Genomic DNA, 25,626 nt, shown 5'->3' with positions numbered 1-25,626 from the left:
ATAAAAAGCTTTTGTACAGCAAAGGAAACAGTCAACAAAACCAAAAGACAACCGACAGAATGGAAGAAGATATATGCAAATGACATATCTGATAAAGGGCTAGTATCCAAATCTGTAGAGAACTTATCAAACTCAACACCCAAACAACAAATAATCCAATCAAGAAGTGGGCAGAAGACATGAACAGACATTTCTGCAAAGAAGACATTCAAATGGCTAACAGACACATGAAAAAGTGCTCAACATCACTCGGCATCAGGGAAATACAAACCAAAACCACAGTGAGATACCACTCATATCAGTCAGAATGGCTAAAATTAACAAATCAGGAAATGACAGATGTTGGTGAGGATGCAGGAAAAGGGGAACCCTCCTACACCATTTGTGTGAAAGCAAACTGGTGCAGCCCGATTGCATTTTAATCTGGAAGCCTGATTAGGGAAGCGTTCAAGTCTAAATTCTATCAGGTTGCTGGCAAAAATCATTACCAATAGGCTGTAGATTCATAGCACTTTGCTTCTTATAGACAACAGCAAAGAGAGAACATCTGCCTCCTCAAGTCTAAATTCAAGGAGAGCCTGGAACCTCTTTTAGAGAGGCCAGGTGATTAGATCAGGCCCACCAGGATAATCTCTCCCTTTTGATTAACCTAGAAGTAACTGATAGGGACCTTGATTCAATTCACAAAATTCTCTTTTGTCATGTAATGTACAGGCAAACCTCATTTTATTGCACTTCATAAATACTATATTTTTTTTATGAATTGAAGTTTTTGGCAGCCCTGCATTGAACAAATCAATTAGCACCATTTTTTCCACAGCATTTGCTCACTTCCTGTCTCTGTATCATATTTGGTAATTCTCAAACTATTTCATACATTTTCATTATTATGATATTTGTTACAGTGAATTGTAATTTGTGGTCATGGCTTGTTGAAAGCCCAGATGATGATTAGCATGTTTTAGTAATAAAGTATTTTTTAATTAAGGAACTTACATTTTTTGGACATGATGCTATTGAACAGTTAATAGACTATAGTGTAAACATAACTTTTATATGCACTGGGAAACCGAAAAATTCATTTAACTTACTTTACTGCAATATCCAATTTATCATGATGGTCTGGAAATGAACCCACAGTATCTGTGAGTTATGCCTGTGAATATGTTCACGAGTCCAACCCACACACAAGGGGAGGGAATTTTAGTATATACAATAGAAGACAGAAATTTTGAGAAGCATGTTAGAAATCTGCCTTCTACACATTTTGCATATGCCTTTTCACCCACTGTATTTCTTTTTCTTCTTTTTTTTTTCTTTCTTTTTTTTAATGAGGCTGGGTGGGCAAGTGGCAGGGGGAGGATGCAGCAGATGAGGACAGCGACCATAGTTCCCCACTGAGCAGCTGGGATCTCATCCTAGTTTTTTTCTTTTTACTTTTGAGTCACTTCACCCATTTCTCATACCCCTTACCTATTGTCAATGGCAACCACCAGTCTGTTCTTTGTATCTATTAACTGTTTTCTTGAAGATACCATATATGAGAGAGACCATATAATAAATGTCTTTCTCTGACTTATTTCACTCAGCATAATGTCTTCAAGGTCTGTGTTATCACAAATGGCAAGATTTCCTCCTCTTTAATGGAATATAAATATAAATATAAAATATGATTTCTTTCCATCCATATATAGCCACCTAGATTGTTTCCATATCTTGGCTATTATGCATAATGCCCCAGTGAACATGGGGGTTGCATATATCTTTTCAAGTTAGTCTTTTCTTTTTCCTCAAACAGATACACAGAAGTGGAACTGTTGAATCACATGGTGTTTCCATTTTTAGTTTTCTGAGGAAAATCCATACTATTTCCCAGAGTGGTTGCACCAATTTACATTCTCACCAATAGTGTACCAGGGTTCTCTTTTTCAACACCCTTATCAACACTTGTTATTTCTTGTCTTTTTGATAATGGCCATGCTGACATTGTGGTTTTGGTTTGCATTTCCCTGATGGTTAGTGATGTTGAGTATCTTTTCATGTATCCGTTGGCCATCAGCATGTCTTCTTTGGAAAAATGTCTCTATAGTGCCTCTACCCATTTTTTAATCGGATTACTTGTTTTTTTTTTTCTTTTTTGCTATCGAGTTTTATGAGTTTTTTATATGTGTTGGATATTAGTCTTATCCAGTATATGATATGCAAATATTTTCTCATATTTCATTGGTTGCCTTTTCATTTTTCTGATTGTTTTTTTGCTATGCAGAAGATTTTGAGTTTGATGTAGTTTTACTAGATTTTTGTTTAGATGCTTGCGCTTTTGGAGTCATAGCCAAAAAATCATTGCCAAGGCCAATGGCAAGGAGCTTTTTTCCTACGTTTTCTTCTAGAAGTTTTATGGTAGCAGGTCTTATGTTTAAGTCTGTGATCCATTTTGAGTCATTTTTTTGAGTGGTGTAACACAGGGGTCCAATTTCATTCTTTGGAGTTTGGTGATCCACTTTACCCAAGAGAATTTGTTGAAGATACTATCATTTACTCATTAAGTGTTTTTGGCTTTTTTGTCAAATATTACTTGAACATAACTGCAGGGGCTTATTTCTGGTCTCTCTTTTCTGTCCCATTGGTTTATGAATTTATTTTAATACTAATACAATGCCGTTTTAATTACCATAGCTTTGTAGTATATTTTGAAATAAGGATGTATTCTTTCTCAGGATGCTTTGTTATTTAGGGTCTTTTGTGGTTCTATACAAATTTTAGAAATACATACATATATACACATATGAATATATATTTATATTTTATATCTCTATATTTATATTTATTTATACTTCTATATATCTATATATTTTATATACTTATATCTATATATAAAGATATACATATATCTTTAGATATAGAGATAAAGATATCCATATATGTAATACATATGTTAATATATATATATATATTTATTATTGTGAAAAATGCCATTGGAATTTTGATAGGGATTGTGTTGAATCTATAGATGGCTTTGGGTAGCATGAAAATTTTAATAATTCTATCTTCAGACCAATGAACATAAAACATCTTTCCATTTGTTTGTATCTTCATCTATTTCCTTTATCAGGATTTTGTAGTTTTCACTGGACAGACCAGATCTTTCATTTCCTTAGTTATATTTATTCCTAGGTATTTATTTTGGGGGTTTTTTGATGCTATTATGAATGGGATAGTTTTATTACATTTTTAAATATTAATTGTTAGTGTATAGGAATGCAACTGATTTCTGTATGTTAATTATATATCCTACAACTTTAATGAATTTGTTAATCAGTTCCAATAGGTATTTTTGCTTAATAAAAAAGCCTCTTCCAATTTTATAACCCAAAACTCTTTTTCTCAAGGAACTAGGAGCCATTCCCTTTGAAATGCAATAATCAAAGTAGCCCTTATCTCCAAGGCTCTATGAAAGGGTAGGAAACTAATTTGGGTGGGTGCCTTGCTCCAAACTGTAATCCTACCTCCTGTTACAAAAATACAGGTAAAGTTACATTTAAAATTTTTAAAGTTATTTTTAAAACTCACTGAAAAGAAAATTTTTCTTTTCAGTAAGGCAGGTTAGTAAACACAGATAGCTTAAGATCTTCCTTCACTCGGAAACACACCCACCTTTTATTTCAGCCAAGTTGAGTTCAGGCTGCATTTGTGGTGTCTTTTCCCTCTTGAAGTGGCCTCAAATCAAGTCTTCCTTGCCTGTTTAATTTTTTCAGTTGCTATTTTTGCTTTGAAAATATTTTAGCTAGATTGGAGGTGGGGCAGAGCAAGATGGCGGAGGAGTAGGAGACCTGGATTTCGTCTGGTCTCAGGAATTCAGCTGAATAGGGATCAAACCATTCTGAACACCTACGAACTCAACAGGAGATCGAAGATAAGAAGAGTAACAACACTCTGAACAGAAAAGCGACCACTTTCTGGAAAGTAGGACATGCGGAGAAGTGAATCCGAGGCGATATTCGGGAGGATAGACGGCGGGGGAGGGGGCCGCCATCGGCCGCTTCTGGCAAGTGATAGAGCTGCGGAGCACAAAACCAGAACTTTTAGAAGTCGCCTCCGCTGAGGGACGTCGCTCCACTGGCTAAGCAGGGGGTGGAACCCTCGCAGGACAGTGTGGTCTCAGGAACCTCGGGGTCACAGAAAGACCGGGGGTGCCTGAGGGCAGCAGAGCTCCCAGGTATTGGAGCAGGGAAGCTGGCTGCAGAGACGGAGCCGAGGCATGGGCTCTCAGCTCGGGGTTGCCATAAACCATGATCTGCGGCATAGTTGGGCCACTGCTCCTCCAGCAGGGACACAACAAGCGGTAGAGCCAGGGAGACTCCCCTTCCTCCCCTGGGAGGTGCAGCGCAGGAGCGCACCGCAGGGATCTGCTGGGTTTGGAGACTCCACACGGGGTCAGGTGCCAGACATAGAAACACTCGGTCACAGGCCGGGTGAGCACGGAGTGCGGCCACAGACCGGGGAGACGGGAGTGACTGCTTTTCTCTGGGCGCACACTGAGGAGCAGGGCCCCAAGTTCTCAGCTCCTCTGGGTGGAGATTGGGAGGCCACCATTTTCACCCTGGTCTTCCAAAGTTGTACCGAGAGCTTGCAGGGAGCAAAAGCTCCTGAGAGCAAACTGGAGCAGCTTGCTTAGCCCGGACTCACAAGTGCGGGACAATTCCGACCCCGGCAAAGACATTTGGAAACCACGGCAAGCAGGCCCCACCCCCAGGAGATCAGCACGAACAGCCAGCAAGCCAAGACCAAGTTTACTGATTAAGGAGAACGGAAGAACTCCAGCGCTAGGGGAATACTACACATAGAATTCATGGCTTTTTTACCATAATTCATTAGTTATTCAAAGTTAATTTTTTTAACTGTTTTTTTTTTTAATTTTTCTTTTTCCCTTTTTCAAACAACATCCTATCAATCCCTTTTTGAAAAAAAAATGTTTTTTATTTTCATTTTTAGAGTCATATTTTTATCCCTTCATAGTAGTTACCCTTATTTTTGGCATATGTATATAAATTGTTCTCTCTTTAAAATTTTGAGATACAATTTCGTCAAACAGATCAAAATATACCCTAAATCACTAGTGTATGGCTTTGTTCTATTCTCCTGCCTGATCACATTCTCTCCTTTTTTTTTCTTTTTTCTTTTTCTTTTTAAATCTTTTTCTTTCTTTTTAAAAACAACTTCTTATCTTATCATATCCTTTTATAAAATCTTTTATAATTTTCATCTTTACAGTCATCTGCCATCCCTTCATTGTATCAACCCTTATTTTGTACATATATAAGTCTTTCTTCCTTTAAAATTTTAGCAGGCACTTTCTTCTAACAGACCAAAATATGCCCAAAAGCTAGTGTGTGGCACTGATCTATGCACTCGCCTGATCATATTTAATCACATTCTGTTTTTTTGTTTTGTTTTGTTCTGTTTTTGTTTGTTTTTATCTTTTTCTTTTTCCTTTTTTTTTTTTTTTCTCTTCTTTCTTTCCCTTTCTTGTCCCCTGGTTTGAGGTCTTTTCTGATTTGTATAGAGTATATTTGCTGGAGACGTTGTTAACCTGTTAGCATTCTGTTCACTCATTCATCTGTTCTCCTCTGGACAAAATGACAAGACGAAAAAAATCACCTCAGCAAAAAGAACAAGAGGTAGTACCGTCTGCCAGGGACCTACTTAATACTGACATTAGTAAGATGTTGGACATAGAGTTCAGAATCATGAATTTAAAGACACTAACTAGGCTTGAAAAAAGCGTGGAAGTTATTAGAGAAACCCTTTCTGGAGAAATTAAAGAACGAAAATCTAACCTATTCTAAATCACAAAGGCTATTAATGAGGTGCAATAAAAAATGGGGGTACTAACTGCTAGGACAAATGAGGCGGAAGAAAGAATCAGCGATATAGAAGACCAAAAGATGGAAAATAAAGAGGTTGAGAAAAAGAGAGATAAACAAATAGAGGCTCATGAGGGCAGAATTCGAGAGATAAGCGATACGATAAGACAAAAGAACATTAAAATAATTGGGATCCCAGAAGAAGAAGAAAGAGAGAGAGGGGCAGAAGGTATATTGGAGCAAATAATAGCAGAGAACTTCCCTAATGTGGGGAAGGAAACAGCCATCAAAATCCAGGAGGCACAGAGAACCCCTCTCAAAATCAATAAAAATAGGTCAACACCCTGACATCTAATAGTAAAACTTATGAGTCTCAGAGACAAAGAGAAAATCCTGAGAGCAGCTTGGGAAAAGAGATATGTAACCTACAATGTTAGAAACATTAGATTGGCAACAGACTTCTCCACAGAGACCTGGCAGGCCAGAAAGGATTGGCATGATATCTTCAGAACACTAAAAGAGAAAAATATGCAGCCAAGAATACTATATCTAGCTAGGATATCATTGAAAATAGAAGGAGAGATAAAGAGCTTCCAGGACAAACAAAAACTAAAGGAATTTGCAAACACAAAACCAGCCCTCCAAGAAATATTGAAAGCGGTCCTCTAAGCAAAAAGAGAGCCTAAAAGCAGCATAGATCAGAAAGAAACACAGACAATATCCAGTAACAGTCACCTTACAGGCAATACAATGGCACTAAATTCATACCTTTCAATAGTTACCCTGAATGTAAATGGGCTAAGGCCCCAATCAAAAGACACAGGCTACCAGATTGGATTATAAAACAAGACCCATCAATATGCTGTGTGCAAGAGACTAATTTTAGACCCAAAGACACCCCCAGATTGAAAGTGAGGGGGTGGAAACCCATTTACCATGCTAATGGACACCAAAAGAAAGATGGGGTGGCAATCCTTATATCAGACAAATTAGATTTTAAAACAAAGACTGTAATAAGAGATGAAGAAGGACACTATATCCTTCTTAAAGGGTCTATCCAACAAGAAGATCTAACAATTGTAAATATCTATGCCCCTAACGTGGGAGCAGCCAATTATATAAGGCAATTAATAACAAAAGCAAAGAAACAAATTGACAACAATACAATAATAGTGGGGGACTTTAACACCCCCCTAACTGAAATGGACAGATCATCTAAGCAAAAGATCAACAAGGAAATAAAGATTTTAAATGAAACACTAGACCAAATGGACTTTACAGACATATTCAGAACATTCCATTCCAAAGCAACGGAATACACATTCTTCTCTAGTGCCCATGGAACATTCTCCAGAATAGATCACATCCTAGGTCACAAATCAGGTCTCAACCGGTACCAAAAGATTGGGATTATCCCCTGCATATTTTCAGACCACAATGCTTTGAAACTAGAACTCAATCACAAGAGGAAAGTCGGAAAAAACTCAAATCCATGGAGGCTAAAGAGCATTCTACTAAAGAATGAATGGGTCAACCAGGAAACTAAAGGAGAATTAAAAAAATTCATGGAAACCAATGAAAATGAAAAAACAAATGTTCAAAATCTTTGGGATACAACAAAGGCAGTCCTGAGAGGAAAGTATATAGCAATACAAGCCTTTCTCAAGAAACAAGAAAGGTCTCAAATACACAACCTAACCCTACACCTAAAGGACCTGGAGAAAGAACAGCAAATAAAGCCTAAACCCAGCAGGAGAAGAGAAATAATAAAGATCAGAGCAGAAATCAATGAAATAGAAAACAAAAGAACAGTAGAACAGATCAACGAAACTAGGGGCTGGTTCTTTGAAAGAATTAACAAGATTGATAAACCCTTGGCCAGACTTATCAGAAAGAAAAGAGAAAAGACCCAAATCAACAAAATCATGAATAAAAGAGGAGAGATCACAACCAACACCAAAGACATACAAACAATGATAAGAACATATTATGAGCAACTCTATGCCAGCAAATTAGATAACCTGGAAGAAATGGGTGCATTCCTAGAGATGTATCAACTACCAAAATTGAACCAGGAAGAAAAAGAAAACCTGAACAGACCTATAACCAATAAGGAAATTGAAGCAGTCATCCAAAATCTCCCAGGAAACAAAAGCCCAGGGCCAGATGGCTTCCCAGGGGAATTCTATCAGACATTTAAAGAAGAATTAATACCTATTCTCCTGAAACTGTTCCAAAAAATAGAAATGGAAGGAAAACTTCCAAACTCATTTTATGAGGCCACCATTACCTTGATCCTAAAACCAGACAAAGACCGCATCAAAAAGGAGAATTACAGACCAATATCCTTGATGAACGTGGATGCAAAAATTCTCACCAAAATACTAGCCAATAGAATCCAACAGTACATTAAAAGGATTATTCACCATGACCAAGTGGGATTTATCCCTGGGCTGCAAGCCAGATTCAACATCCGAAAATCAATCAACGTGATACAATACATTAACAAAAGAAAGAACAAGAATCATATGATCCTCTCAATAGATGCAGAAAAAGCATTTGACAAAGTACAACATTCTTTCTTGATCAAAACTCTTCAGAGTATAGGGATAGAGGATACAAACCTCAATATCATAAAAGTCATGTATGAAAAACCTACAGCGAATATTATTCTCTCTGAGGAAAAGCTGAAAGCTTTTCCCCCAAGGTCAGGAACGCGGCAGGGATGTCCACTCTCACCACCGCTATTCAACATAGTATTAGAAGTCCTAGCCACAACAATCAGACAACAAAAAGAAATCAAAGGCATCCAAATCGGCAAAGAGGAAGTGAAACTCTCACTCTTTGCAAATGATATGATACTCTATGTGGAAAACCCAAAAGACTCCACCCCAAAACTGCTAGAACTCTTACAGGAATTCAAAAGTAGCAGGATATAAAATCAATGCACAGAAATCAGTGGCATTCTTATACACCAACAACAAGACAGAAGAGAGACAAATCAAGTGGTCAATCCCATTTACAATTGAACCCAAACCATAAGATACCTAGGAATAAATTTAACCAAAGAGGCAAAGGATCTGTACTCAGAAAACCATAAAATACTCCTGAAAGAAATTGAAGAAGACACGAAGAAATGGAAAAACGTTCCAAGCTCATGGATTGGAAGAACAAAAATTGTGAAGATGTCAGTGCTACCTAGAGCAATCTACACATTCAATGCAATCCCCATCAAAATACCATCCACCTTTTTCAAAGAAATGGAACAAATAATCCTAAAATTTGTATGGAACAAGAAGAGACCCCTAATAGCCAGAGGAATATTGAAAAAGAAAAGCAAAGCTGGTGGCATCACAATTCTGGACTTCCAGCTCTATTACAAAGCTGTCATCATCAAGACAGTATGGTACTGGCACAAAAACAGACACATCGATCAATGGAACAGAATCGAGAGCCCAGAAATGGACCCTCAACTCTATGGTCAACTCATCTTTGACAAAGCAGGAAAGAATGTCCAATGGGAAAAAGACAGTCTATTCAACAAATGGTGTTGGGAAAATTGGACAGCCACCTGCAGAAGAATGAAACTGGACCATTTCCTTACACCACACACAACAATAGACTCCAAATGGTTGAGAGACCTAAACGTGAGACAGGAGTCCATCAAAAACCTAAAGGAGAACACGGGGAGCAACCTCTTCCACCTCAGCCACAGCAACTTCTTCCTAGAAACATCGCCAAAGGCAAGGGAAGCCAGGGCAAATATGAACTATTGCGATTTCATCAAGATAAAAAGCTTTTGCACAGCAAAAGAAACAGTCCACAAAACCAAAAGACAACCGACAGAATGGAAGAAAATATTTGCAAATGACATATCAGATAAAGGGCTAGTATCCAAAATCAATAAAGAATTTATCAAACTCAACACCCAAACAACAAATAATCCAGTCAAGAAATGCGCAGAAGACATGAACAGACATTTTTCCAAAGAAGACATCCAAATGGGCAACAGACACCTGAAAAAGTGCTCAACATTGCTCGGCATCAGGCGAATCCAAATCAAAACCTCAATGAGATACAACCTCACACCCGTCAGAATGGCTAAAATTAACAGGTCAGGAAACGACAGATGTTGGCGGGGTGTGGAGAAAGGGGAACCCTCCTACACTGTTGGTGGGAATGCAAGCTGGTGCAACCACTCTGGAAAACAGTATGGAGTGTCCTCAAACAGTTGAAAATAGAGCTACCATAGGATCCAGCAATTGTGCTACTGGGTATTTACCACAAAGATACAAATGTAGGGATCCAAAGGGGTACGTGCAGTGCAATGTTTATAGCAGCAATGTCCACAATAGCCAAACTGTGGAAACAGCCAAGATGTCCATCGACAGATGAATGGATAAAGAAGAGGTGGTATATATACACAATGGAATATTATGCAGCCATCAAAAGGAATGAGATCTTGCCATTTTCAACGACGTGGATGGAACTGGAAGGTGTTATGCTCAGTGAAATAAGTCAATCAGAGAAAGACATGTATCATATGACCTCACTGATATGAGAAATTCTTAATCTCAGGAAACAAACTGAGTGTTGCTGGAGTGGTGGGGGATGGGAGGGATTGGGTGGTTGGGTGATAGTCATTGGGGAGGGTATGTGCTATTGTGAGCACTGTGAATTGTACAAGACTGATGAATCATGGATCTGTACTTCTGAAACAAATAATGCAATATATGTTAAGGAAAAAAAAAGAAGAAGAACAAGATAGCAGGCGGGGAAGAATGAAGCAGAGTAATTCGGAGGGGGAGACGGACCATTAGAGATGATGGACTCTGAAAAACAAACTGAGGGTTTTAGAGGGGAGGGGGGTTGGGGGGATGGGTTAGCCTGATGATGGGTATTAAAGAGGGCCCATTCTGTGTGGAGCACTGGGTGTTATGCACAAACAATGAATCATGGAACACTACATCAAAAACTAATGATGTAATGTATGGTGATTAACATAACAATAAAAAATTATTAAAAAAAAGAAAATATTTTAGCTGTAAAATCTTATTTAATGCTCACATCAACTCAATCACATTAGTGTGACATATGATTATCATTTTTAATATTTTTGTTAATTAAATTGTTATCATATATAATTTGTTATTGGATGAGCTCAGATTCCAATCCAGGCAGCCACACTCTAGAGCTTATGCCTTTAAGGACTACCTTATATGGTCTTTCTACTTCCATTTTTTTATCTGAAAAATGGGTGTAATGATATTTACATAACTGTTTTTTAAGAATTATGTACTGTAAATCTTACATCTAAAGTAGTTAGAAAAAGAAGAACAAACAAAACCCCAAACCAGCAGAAAGAAAGATATAAGAAAGATTATGGCAGAAATAAATGATATAGAAACTAAAACAATAATAGCACATATCAATGAAAACAAGAGTGGTTCTTGGAAAAGATCAACACAATTGATAAACCTCTATCCAGTCTCATAAAAAGCAAAAAATAGAGGACTCAAATAAATCAAATCCCAAGTGAAAGAGGAAAAATAACAACCAACACCACAGAAATACAGGTAATTGTAAGAAAATATTATGACAAACTATATGCCAACAAATTGGACACCCTAGAAGAAATGGATAAATTCCTAGAAACATATAAACTACCAAAACAAACAGGATGAAATAGAAAATTTGAACAGACTGATGGCCAGCAATGAAGTTTAATCAGTAATCAAAAAACTTCCAACAAACAAAGGTCCAGGACCAGATGGCTTCACAGTTGAATTGTACCAAATATTAAAAAAAAAATTAATACCTATTCTTCTCAAACTATTCCAAAAAATAGAAAAGGGAGGAAAATTTTCAAATTCATTCTATGAAGACAGCATTACCTGATACCAAAACCAGATAAAGAAAGTACTAAAAAAGAGGACTACAAAGCAATATCCCTGATGAACATATGCAAAAAATCCTCAACAAAATACTAACAAGCCAAATTAAACAATACATTAAAAAAATCATTCACCACAATCAAGTGGAATTTATTCCTGGATAGCAAGAGTGGTTCAATATTCACAAATCAATCAATGTGATACATCATATCAATAAAAGAAAGGATAAGAACCATGTAAGCATTCAATAGATGCAAAAAAGCATTTGACAAAGTACAACATCCATTCATGATAAAAACCCTCAACAAAGTAGGGTTAGAGGGAACATACCTCAACATAATAAATCCTTACATCAAAAACCCACATAAAACAACATCCTTAATGGAGAAACACAGAGTTTTCCCCTTAAGGTCAGGAAAAATGCAAGGATGTCCACTCTCACCACTTTTAGTCAAGATAATGCTGGAAGCCCTAGCCACAGCAATCCGACAACAAAGAAAGAAAAGGCATTCAAATTGTCAAAGAAGACGTCAAACTTTCACCATTTGCAGATAACATGATATTCTATGTAGAAAAACCAGACTCTACCAAAAAAACTGCTAGAGCTGATACCCAAATTCAGTAAAGTCACAGGCTACAAAACTAATCTACAGAAATCTGTTGCATTTCTATACAACAAGAAGGAAGCAGCAGAAAGAGAAATTAAGAAAACAATCCAATTTACAATTGCACCAAAAATAATAGAATACCTAGGAATAAACCTAACCGAAGAGTTGAAAGACCTGTACTCTGAAAACTAGAAAACACTGATGAAGGAAACTGAAGATGACACAAAGAAATGGAAAGATATCCCATACTCATGGATTGGAAGAACAGATATTGTTAAAATGTCTGTACTACCCAAAACAATCTACACATGATGCAATCCCTACCAAAATACCACCAGCATTTTTCACAGAACTAGAGCAAACAATCTTAAAATTTGTATGGAACCACAAAAGATCCTGAATAGCCAAGCAATTTTGTAAAAGAAAAGTAAAGCTGGAGACATCACAATTCTGGACTTCAAGTTATATTATAAAACTGTAGTAATCAAAATAGTATGATACTGGCACCAAAAACAGACATATAGATCAGTGGAGCAGGATGGAATACCCAGACATAAACCCACAACTATACTGTCAATTATTCTTCAACAAAGCAGGAAAGAATAGCCAATGAGAAAAGGGCAGTCTCTTCAACAAATGGTGTTGGGAAAACTGGACAGCAACATCCAAAAGAAGGAAATTGGACCACTTTCTTACACCATACAGAAAAAATAAACTCAAAATGGGTTAAAGAACTAACTGAGATTTGAAACCATAAAAATCCTAGAAGAGCGCACAGGCAGTAACGTCTTTGACATTGGCTGTAGCAACTTTTTTATAGACGTGTCTTCTGATGCAAGACAAACAGAAGCAAAAATAAACTATCAGGACTACATCAAAATAAAAAGCTTCTGCACAGCAAAGGAAACAAAACTGAAAGGGAAAGTATGGAATGGGAGAAGATATTTGCAAATGACATATCTGATAAAGTGTTAGTATCCAAAATACATAAAGAACGTAAAACTCAACACCCGAACAAATAATACAATTTAAAAATGTGCAGAATACGTGTTTTATTTTTTTCTTAAGTTTAATGTCAGGAAAACTTTCTTGAGTTGCCGACTTTTTAAAATATACTTTGTTCTGTTTCCTTACTTCGGTTCTTCAAGGACTTCTATACTTCATATGTTCATTCTTCTTCATATAGTTTTAATAATTGTCACTTATTCTCAAATATTTAACTCTTTATTCACTTCTTAAGTTTTTTTCCTCTCATTTTTAATATTCTATTTATTTTGAGTCATCATCTGTTACCTTAATTTACTCTTGTGCTTTTTATAATTTAATTACTGTGCATCCGTTTCCTCAGGTACATATTTCTGGTCTGCTTTCACTATTAGTAGGAACGTTAGTCTGCAACTTATTACCTTTTTTCTTATAATGTATATTGTATTTGTATATGACTTGATATTGATATATTTCTATTGCCAATTTTTATGTGAAATTTGATTTCCTAAAATTTTGGAGTCACATGTTAGGAAATCCTTTAAATACCACTGAGCATTCTCTTCTGTTATTTATGTATAGGGTTAAACAATCTAGTGGCTTGCTTTCTGATTTCCTTGTTCTGTTCCTATATAATTTTGCTAGGGCTGCCATAACAAAATTCCAGACTGGGTGGCTTAAACAACAGAAATTTATTTATTTATTTATGTTTTATTTATTTATGTTTTATTTATTTATTATTTTATTTATTATTTTTATTTTTTGTGCAGTTCTGGAGGTTAGAAGTCCAAGACCAAGGTGTCAGCAAGTTTGATTTCTTGAGACCTAACTCCTTGGTTTGCAGATGGCTGCTGACTGCTGTGTCCACACAAGGTTGTCCCTTGGGCTTTGCATTTTCTGTTTTCTTATCTCTTACAAAGACAATGGTCAGATGGTTTTAGAGCAACACCTATACAACTTCCTCTTACCTCAACTACTTTTTTAAAGGCCCTATATCTCCAGATACAGTCACATTGAGATAATGGAGAGTAGGACTTCAACATATGAATTTGGAGGGGTCAAAATTCACATCAAAGTTCCCTTCCACAAGTTTCATTTAGATTTCTCTTTCCTTTTCTTGTTTGTTCCTATTTTACTCAAACTTTACTCTAATCCCAAAAGTATATCATTAATGTTGTTCCCTTCTTAGATGGAAGCCCTGAGAGCTCAGTTTCAAGACTTCACATGAAGTACACTCTTTCAGCTCCGTCAGTCCTAACCTGGGGCCCCTTGCAATCTCCCAGTATTGGAGAGAGCAAAATCCCACTAGGTTTCAACTGTTGCTCTCAAACTGGTGAATCTACTCTCCAGGAATTACCTACTGACATTTTGAAGTTCTGTTTTCAGAACCTCAGCTGCTCTCCAAGGTCATGCCTTCCTCCCACATAGATGTAGGACTTTGTTTTTTTAGTGGTTTGTCCACATTTGGCTCGTATGTTAGAGCTCATTAAGACCCTCCACCTAATTTTGTTTTATATGTTGTTTCCTGATTAAGGATTTTGCTGTTTCGTTCCTCTGATTTCCTTGTATTGGTGATTTGTTTTCTTTCTTTTCTTAATCTGCATTGTTACATGTTTATCAACTTTAATATTTTTTAAAAACACACGCTATGATTTTACTATCTCTATTGCTTTCTGTTTTTCTTTAATTTCATTTATTTCTCTATTATTTATTTCCTTGTACTTATTTCGGGTTTAACTTGGTCATCTTTTTCTAGTATTGTTTGATATCCTATGTTTGCATTATCATCAATATTGAAATTTTATTTCTTTTTTTGGTCATTTGGAATTATGTTACTTAATGTTCAAGTGATTAGGAATTTTTCAGGTCTCTACTTTTAAAGATTTTTTGTTTTGTTTTTGTTTTTAGAGAGAGAGCAGGTACGAGCATGGGGGAAAGGGGCAGAAGGAGAGGAAGAGAGAGAATTTCAAGCAGACTCTGTGTTGAGCATGGAGCCTGATGTGGGGCTCAATCCCACCAACCTGAGGTCACGACCTGAGCTGAAACCAAGTTGGATGCTTAAGTGACTGAGCCACTAAGGCGCTCCAGGTCTCTACTTTTAAATTGACAACTAATTGGGGTACTTAGGTGGGTCAGTAAGTTAATCCTCTGCCTTCGGCTCAGGTCATGATCCCAGGGTCCTGGGATCAAGCCCCACATCTGGCTCCCTGCTCAGCGGGGAACCCACTTCACCTTCTCCTTCTGCCACTTCCCCTGCTCATACTCTCTCTCTCTCTGATATAAATAAATAAAAATTTAAAAAAAAATAAATTGACAACTAATTTAATTCTGTAATGGCCAGAGAATATATTGTAGACAATTTCAATTCTTTTAAATGTATTAAATCTTGTTTTATGGCCTAATATATAATCCATTTCTGTGAACTTGGAAAGAATGTGTATTTTCTGTTTGTTGCTCGCAGTGTTTTATGGATGTCAGTTAGGTGCACTAGTTGATAGTATTTTCAAGTATTCTCCTACCAACTAATTGTTTTATCAGTTTTAGAATAAAGAGTGTTGACATCTCTACTATAATTGTGGATTTATTTATTTTTCTCCTTGTCAGTTTTTGCTTGATGTAATTTTTTAAAAATATTTTATTTATTTGACAAAGAGAGGCACAGCGAGAGAGGGAACACAAGCAGAGGGAGTAGGAGAGGGAGAAGCAGGCCTCCTGCTGAGCAGGGAACCCAATGCAGGACTCAATCCCAGGATCCCAGGATCATGACCTGAGCCTAAGGCAGGCGCTTAACAACTGAGCCACACAGGCACCCCACTTGATAGAATTTTAATCTGTACTATATAACCTTTAAAATTTCTATTTCTACATTATAGATTGACATTATCATTATCAAATCTAATAATATTTCCTTATCCTAATGTCTACTTTGCTCTATATTTATAGAACCATTCCAATTGTCCTACAATTCATGTTTGTATGGTACATATCAAAAAAGAACAAAAGGCAGTGACTGCCTATGCACCAAAAGATATGCCACAGTGTTCCTAAGGACTCTCCTAGTTACACAGCTAGGTTCTTAGTTTTTTGTTTTGTTTCTGTTGTTTTTTTAAATAGACTTGATTCTAATAATTGTGTTAAAATTCTTTTCTGCTTATTCCATTGTCTTTGTTAATTTGCAATCTATTTCCTGGGTTCATTTTGTTTCTAGTTACTACTGATATTTTCTGGCTTCTTCACATATTTAGTAATTTTTTATTGTATTCTTGTCATTACAAATGCTATGTTCTTGAGTATGTGAATTTTTTCTGATGTTTTCTTAATAGTTATTCTTTTTCTACAACAGTTAATTTACTTGCAGTTAAGCGTGATCTTTTGATGCTTGTTTTTAAGCACTGTCGGAATTTATCAGAGTAGATTTTATTCTAGAGCTAAATTAGTCATTTTCCCATGGCATCATTTTTCTTGGGTTTCTACTGAATACACCTGTGTAGTCAGTGAGGTCTCTCTACTCTGGAAGGTCAGAATTCAACCTTCTCTTATCCTTACATGATCTTTTGTACTTTTCCAACTTACAAATTCTTGGTAATTATCCTTTCCCAGTAGATATCTCTTGTCTGACTTTGTAGAGTTTTCTCACTATGCATGTTCAACTTAGTATTCAACCATGAATTTAAGGGTATTACTATGTAGATTTATGGAGTCCTTTATCTTTAGAGCTTTCTTCTTACTGGTACTTTTCCCCTCAAATGTCAGCTACCACAGCAGCCCCAATCTTGGATCTCTCTCTCCTCAGCTTTTTGACATTTTTTATGTCCTCTACAGAGGTCCAAAAAGACTCTAGAGTTAGAAAGCATATACAATTGTGGAGCTCACTTCATTTATTTCTCTTCTCTTAGGAATCACACTTATACACTGTTCTTTGTATCTGAAAACAGAAATTTCATGTATCTCATCCAATTTTTAAGTGTTTTGTTGTTTTTGTCATTGTTGTTTTGTTTTGTTTTTATTTTGGAGACCTGGTATCAGTTACTGATCCTAGTTGCAAAATAAATTCCAAATTATGTATTTTTAAGATGAGCTACTAAAAGATGCTTTCCTTGCATCTGGCTGGACTGAATTAAACATGTGGAAGTATCCCAAATTTACTAAACAGTTTTTAACATAAATCATCAAGTATTTATATTATTTTTTAAAAGATTTTATTTATTTATTTGAGAGAGAGAGAATGAGAGATAGAGAGCACAAGAGGGAAGTGGGTCAGAGGGAGAAGCACACTCCCTGCTGAGCAGGGAACCCGATGTGGGTTCCCCCGGTCCTGGGACTCCAGGATCATGACCTGAGCCGAAGGCAGTCACTTAACCAACTGAGCCACCCAGGCGCCCATCAAGTATTTATATCAAAATGTATAAAAACACATAGTGGATAAATTAAATTTAAGACCATATAATTCAAATTTGGAAAGTACAGATTCAATCTTAAATATTAATTAGTTCATTTTGCCATTTATCTTGAAGAATGACTCGCATTTTACCATGTGAGAAAGGAAAGATTTGTAGGGTATTCCACACAAACCTTATAGCATGAATAAAAGTTTAGAAGTCTGTCCATGTGTGAAGTCTTAAATATCAATAAATTTCATGTGATTAGACCTTGGGAATCACGGGCTGTGAATGAAAACTGGTTGTTGTGGTGTCATAAATGGTCTTCATTATAAAAGCTAAAGCGAGGAAACTATTTTGGGGGCTAATATTTTGGGGGCTAAATATGAGCCCTTCAAATGTATGGTTTTTTTTTATCATTGTAAGTAAAATCTCTGTGACTTCAATCTTCCGTTTGACTAGTGTCATAGATTTGTGACAGAGCCTGGCAAAAATATATAGTTCTGAAAGCATTATCTATATACATTCATTCATGAGCTTAAATAACTTTCTTGGTATTACTATTTCAATAGTAATACAAAGTGCATGCAGTCCCTAGAAAGAGGACAACACTCTGTAAGTACAAAAAAATATATTTAAAGACTTATTTATATTTATTTTATCTCTTTCCTCCTTTGCTTCAAGACTATTCTCTATATGCAAGAATTATTTAGAGCAGACTGCTCATTTGGAAATATGACACTGATATCCATCCAACTTGTATCACTTTCATTACTTCAGACAAATTCTGTTCTTATCTTTTGCTGGGAAGCCTGAGGTCATCAAGAAGAGCTGAACTAGAAGCCAATGCTGTAGCTTTGTATGCTTCACATTAGACTACTAGTTAATCCCTTCTCCTAGAAGACTAACCTTATATCTAATTTTAAAATTCTAAAGTTTCAATTCCTGTTTTCCTCATAGCATGACTTGTATCTAATGTATGCCATAATAGCACTTCCAAATACATGAAACTATAATGCAAATATAATGCAATAAGTTATTGATTCAGAAAATTTAAATAAAACTAATTTTAAATAGATACAAATTAACTTTTCTTGACAAGACAAATTTTACCAGAAAAAAAATTGATATCTCACAAGTCAAAAATAAAAAGGGAACTACAAGTCACAACAGCATTTGTGTAAATGAGTTGTGACTACATTGGTGGGACATCACTGGTACCCAGAGTCAGTTTTTAGCCCCTGAATAAGGTCGAACACTTCTTTTGAATGATGTAGTAAAATCTTGCTCTTGTAAAAGCTAGAACATAGAAATAATGCATTACTTTGTATCATCCTGAAAACCTAAAGAAATTTTCAATGTCAAGGACATTGAAAATAGCCTTTGGTAAAAGCTAAAGCATTACTAAATGTCCTCATTAAGACATCACAATCAAAGCTTTCTTTTCAAACCAGATTTTTTCTAATTGCTAATGCAGTCTTAGAGGATTTAGATAATTATCAAAATGCATAAAGAAAACTTTTAAAACACAGGTATTAAGAAGAATAAAGATTTTCATGGATATTTCAAAAGAAGAAAAAACCTGACAACAATCCATTAGGAATCAAAGAAGGCAAAACTGGCTATGATTTGTATTATATCAGTACCCCAAAACAAATTTCAAAAGGCATTCTTCAGTTGTACCTTAGCAAACATAGGATAACCTTATGTACAAGAACTGAAAAATGCAAAACAAATGTCTACCTTTCAATAGCAACTGAAGTTGTCCAGCTATTGCTGAGTCTAAAGGGAATTAATTAGTTAACTTCCTCCATCAATACCAGTTTGAAGTTATGGGAAAATGGACAGGACTAGAGACCTGGAGAAAAGAAAATGTTGGAGGCATAACATGAAAGAAATAAAGAATAATCTTCACTGAAACAAACCTATCTTGTAGTTTAAAAGGGATACTAGTATGTTAAAAACAGGGTCATTCATTATAGATGTTCTTTAGTGTGGATCAAAGTACACAAAAGAAATGTCTAACTTTGAAGTTAGGTTTTCTGCTTGAATTCACATACCCATAGTCCTTTTCACTTTCAATTTGCCTTAATGAATCTACCATTTATATATTAAATAACATTATATGTAAGCAATCTGCTAATTGCTGCAAGCATACAACAGATCAGTTTAACTTCCTTATATCTAGGTACTCACCATCCAGCAAGAAGGACAACAATGAGAGATTCATGTGACCATTATAAATAGTTTTTAATTTGCACTCTGTACATTGATGCCACATCTGAGGGAGTACTGTTCTCTCAGGCATTATAAATTTATATATTTATTAAAGCAATTTTTGGCCAATGATAATAAACTATCTTACTCTCCTGAGTCTAGTGTGTTGTTGTTGTTATTGTTTTTCATTTTTAATATAGGTATTTAAGGGAAAACAATCAGCAAGGTCTATGGAACCACTAGCAGAAACCTTTCCCAATACAGTTTAAAAGGATTTACTTTGATAAATTAAGTATAGCCCAAATACTAGCCCCAATTTTCATGCTTACAAACTTGATTGGGCAAACACAATCTCAATTATTCCTTTGAGTTTCAACTAAGAAGTTTCCAACACTCATAACTAAAAGCAATAAGAAAATGCATAGATTTATACAGGCAACAGAACTACCATGGGAATCAGAATATTTGCATTTATAGAACCAGCACCTTCTCTTCCTGCATGCACTGTGACAAGGAAAGCCAAGTACATAATTAGCAGAGGGCTTGATGAGAATTGGAATAAGAGTAATAACATAAATAAATAAAATTTACTAACAACAGGTCTAAGATACCTAATGTGCACATATATATTCATAATTGGGTTGCTGTTGACATTGAGTCCATAATATTCAAATGTTATTGATAAATGCCTAAACACAACTTTTACAATTAGGATGGCATCAGTAAAGGAGTAGTAATACCTGAAATCTACAGACATAGTCTTCTTGTCATATATATATATATATATATATATATATATATATATGTATATATTGTATATCTTGTTATATATACATATTATATACCTTGTTATACATATGTATATGTATATTATGTGTATATATATATTTAGATGGTAACACTATTACCTTCTCTGACTCTCTTTTTCTTGATTTTCATTCATCAACTCTTGTGACTGATGCATAGTTCATTTATATGTGTTAACACCTTTCCATTGGTCTCTGGTCCAACTGCTGGTATTCTGACTCATAAGATGCATGACTACCATTTAAGTCATTACATGTTGACATTTAAGTTTGTGTCAGAGAACATACAGTTGTTGAGTTAGGGGTGAGGTAGAGTTTATCCAAAACTGCAGAATAATTACTATTTTCCCTTAGCATTAGTCTTAATAATGATTAATAACAATAAATATTATTATGGCTACCAGCAACTTTCTCCTTATTGTAGAAGTTATATACTTGGAGTATCCAGTTTATTTAAAATAACTTAAAAACCCCCCTTAGGGTTTAAAACTCCCCACATTAATTGAATATTATATACCAAAATGGACTGATACTTACAATGTAGATGGGGAAAAATAATAGTAGTATCCCAAAGTAATTAGTTAGGCAAAAGAAAAAATTATGAAAGAAGGAAGGAAAGGAAAGGGAAGGGAAAGGGAAAGGGAAAGGGAAAGGGAAATGGAAAGGGGAGGGGAGGGGAGGGAAGGGGAGGGGAGGGGAAGGAAGGGGAGAGGGAAGGGAAAGGAGGGGAAAGGGAAGGGGAAGGAAACATTTGAAACAACTCTTCAATGATACTTAGATTAATGAGAAAATTGGCACATTTAAACCTTTTATTCCAATATAATGTTATTTTCATCTGTATTTGTTAAGCCCCTGTAAAACTATTCACTTTACCAAAGGAATAAATATACCAAACAACAACATTATGGAGTGAAATGGAAAATGTTTATGCTATATTGAAGTAAATCATAAAACTTCAAAGAAATTTGTGCTTATGCTTGTTTGCTTTGACCAACACTTCCAAGAACATAAAGGGTGTCTATTTCCTTATAGTCCAGTGGGTATTCCTTAATAGGAAAAAAAAATAAGCATATTTAGATGATCTCTAAGGGCATATCTTGCTTCAAACTTTATTAGTTTTTAAAATCAGGATGATTTGGTTTCAGATGGTAGACATGCAATGAATACTTTAAGAAAAAAGTAGCCTGTGAAAAGTAGAGTAATATTGGTTTAGGGTACTGCCAGACACTTGGGCTAGATAGAAGACTCACTGCCTTTTCTTTCCTTTATTCTCAGGCTATTTCTCTTGTGATGGCGTCAGACAACTTTACTCCTGCATCATCCTCCCATCTACCTATTTTCCAAAAGTTCCAATAGAATCCCTAGAATTAAATTTCATTCCCTTCATGTCCATCCTTGAATGTATCACTATGGACACTGGTAATAACTACATGATTTGGCAAGCTCTGGGTTATGTACCAATGTCTTGGCTTAGAGTGGCAACAGGCGTATCCACAAAGGAAAACTGAGGCACTGGCTCTCAGCATCTGGTTCATAGCTGGTCCTGCACAGAAAATTTATGAATGAATGATCAATTTGTATTTCTTTTTCATCAGTATTCTCAGTTCCATGATGTGTTGGGTTATAGTTTATTTTCTTTCAGCCATGATGGCTGCACAAATAAAAATATTGCCATTTTTGATTGTTAAATGTACCATCGTTTTGTGGACAAGAATTTTCCCTGGCTCATAGCCAAACCTAAGGGAAAAAAAATCTTATGTATGAATCTGGTAGGATATTTCTACACTACTGTGGGCTTCTAGAGCAATTCATCTTAACACAAATGTTCCTTTCAAAGCTTTACAAAATGGGAATGGTGCCTCAAACCTGGTACCATGGTAAATTTTGATCTTAGAGTGATACATCCAGGGAAACCAAGAGGAAGAAATCCCTAGAGCAGCCTTGTCTAGTAGAACTTTGTGTGACGATGGAAATCTTTTCTAGTCTGTACTATCCAGCATAGTAGCCACAGACCACATGTGGCTATTAAATACTTGAAATATGAGTAGTATGACTAGGAAACTAACTTAATTTTGTTTAATTTTAGTTAATTTAAATTTAAATAGCTCCATGGGCTATATATTGGACAAAACATCTCTAAACAATAAACTGCATGAGGTCATGTCTCTGCTGTTCATGGTTATATTCCCATGCAGTACAGTTTCTAGAGAGTGGCAGACATCTAATTGTGCTATTGTTGACAATGACACCAATAGCCAATATTTTTCAGGCATTTCCTATAAACCAGGCACTGTGCTAAGTTCTTTAAGTACTTTATATAGGTATCTTTGCAAAGATGTTTCACATCTAACCTAATCTACAGGATATTTCCCAGATGTTCAGAGCATTGTGGTAGACAGTGAAAGACTCCAGTCCATTATAATCCAGGAATTGAGTAGCCTCGAATCAAGAGAATATTCTCCTAACAGAATATAATAATACACTGCCACTACTCTTTTTTATAAGCTTTATTGAAGTATGTTTTATATACAAAAATTGCACACAGTGTATAATTATGAGTTTGGACATATGCATACACCTGTGATACCATCACCACAATTGAGGTATTAAACATAGTCATCACCTCTAAAATTTCCCTACATTGTTTTATGTTTTGAGAGTGTGTGTGTGCATATTCAGAATACCTATCATGAGATCTATCCTCTTAACATATTTTAAGAAAAATATTGAATTGAAAACTATAGGCACTGTGTAGTACAGCCAATCTCTAGAATTTATTCACCGTACATAACTGAAACCTGATACCCTTTGATCAAAAACTCTCCATTTCTCTCCACCCCCGGCCCTGGCCACCACCATTTTATTCTCTGATCCTATTGAGTTCAATTTTCTGATCCTATGAGTTCGATTATTTTAGATACCTCGTATGAGTGAAATCATTTAGTATGCATTCTTCTGTGACTGGCTTATTTCATTTAGCACAATTTTCTCTACGTTCATTCATATTGTAGCAAATGGTAAGATTTCTTTTTTAAGGCTGAATAATATTGTATTGTACATACCACATTTTCTTTATCCATTCATCTGTCAATAGACTTTTGGGTTGCTTAAATATCTTGGATATAGTGAATACTGCTATAATGTACATGGCAGCACAAATATCTCTTTGAGATTCTGATTTCAATTCTTTTGGATATATACCCAGAAGTAGAATCATTGGATCCCACAGTAGTTCTATTTTTTTTAATTTTTTGAGTAATCTTCATGCTGTTTTCCATCATGGCCACACTACTCTACTATCCCACCAGCAGTTTATAGTGATTCCAATTTCTCTACATCCTCATCAACACTTAATATCTTTTGACTTCTTGATAACAGCCACTCTAATGGTATAAGGTGATATTTCTTTGTGGTTTAGACCTACATTTCTTTGAAAATTAGTGATCTTGGGCATTTTTTCATAACTAGTTAACCATTTGTTTGTCTTCTTTGGAGAAATGTCTATTCAATTCCTTTGTGCATTTTAAAAATGATGTCTTTTGTTTTTGACTTGTAGGAATTCCTTATATATTTTGGATAATAACTACTTATCAGGTAGATGATTTGCAAATATTTTCTCCCATTCCACAAGTTGCCTTTTCATTCTATTGATTGTTTCCTTTGCTGTGCAAAAGCTTTTTAGTCTATTACAATTCCACTTGTCTATTTTTGGTTTTGCTGACCATGCTTTTGGTTTCAAATGCAAGAAATCATTTCCAAGAAGTCAAGAAGTTTTCTTTTATGCTTTTTCAAGAGGTTTTATGGTTTCAGGTCTTTTGTTTAAGTCTTTAATTCTTATTAATTTATGTTTGTATATAGCATAAGATAGAGGTTGATGTTTATGCTTTTGCATGTGGATATTCAGTTTTCCCAACACAAGCACAACTCAATAAAATCATATCTTGATTCTTCAAAATCTGCAATGAAGAAAGAATATTCATATGGGGTGGATGTTTCCTCATCCTCAGGTTCCTCATCAGTGAAATGGGGACAACAATAGTGTCCACCATATAGTGGTGTGAAGATTTAATTTAATATATGCAACATACTTAACAGCAACCAGCAGGTGGGTGTTTAATAAAGATTAACTATCATAATAATTATTAATATTATCAACATGGCCAGAATATGGTCTCTACAGAGGTGTTTCTCTGCCTAGTTTTTAGCATTTCACCATGTGACAAAACTGTCTGCTCTAACTCTAGATTATACTCAAGCAAAGATGGATCACTCAAAGTTCAGAGCATAGACAGTAAGGTCTACCTTTTATTACCATGTATCCCGAATGCCAGAAATCCTATTCATTAATTCCTAATTTTAACATTGGTAGTACTAACAGCCTTTCAAGGGTGGCTACTTCCTCTCATTTCTAAGGTGCAGTCTTACCCTGTGTCTTCTATTAGACAAATAACCCTAAAAATTATAAAATCAGTCCAGAATATTTTCACTGCTACACATTCACTGTTTATTTGATCCAAACTTCACAAGTCTTTAACATAAGTATTAGCATACACCTTCCATAAATGAGAAAACTAAAGATCAAAGAAGCCAAGAGATAGATACGGAGTTGGTGCCACAGTTAAGAAATAGGGAATTTTCTTCTTGATCCTAGGTCTTAAAAATGCAAATCCAGAGATATTTTTTTTTCTTTTTCTTTTTTTTCCCCTAAGCTTTAGAATTTCTTTTTTTTAAATTTTTTTATTGTTATGTTAATCACCATATATTACATCATTAGTTTTTGGTGCAGTGTTCCATGATTCATTGTTTGTTCATAACACCCAGTGCTCCATGCAGAACGTGCCCTCCTCAATACCCATCACCAGGCTAACCCATCC

The sequence above is a fragment of the Zalophus californianus genome, chromosome 13 (assembly GCF_009762305.2).
Source record: "Zalophus californianus isolate mZalCal1 chromosome 13, mZalCal1.pri.v2, whole genome shotgun sequence".
Taxonomy (NCBI): domain Eukaryota; kingdom Metazoa; phylum Chordata; class Mammalia; order Carnivora; family Otariidae; genus Zalophus; species Zalophus californianus.
This window is presented reverse-complemented; position numbering follows the sequence as displayed.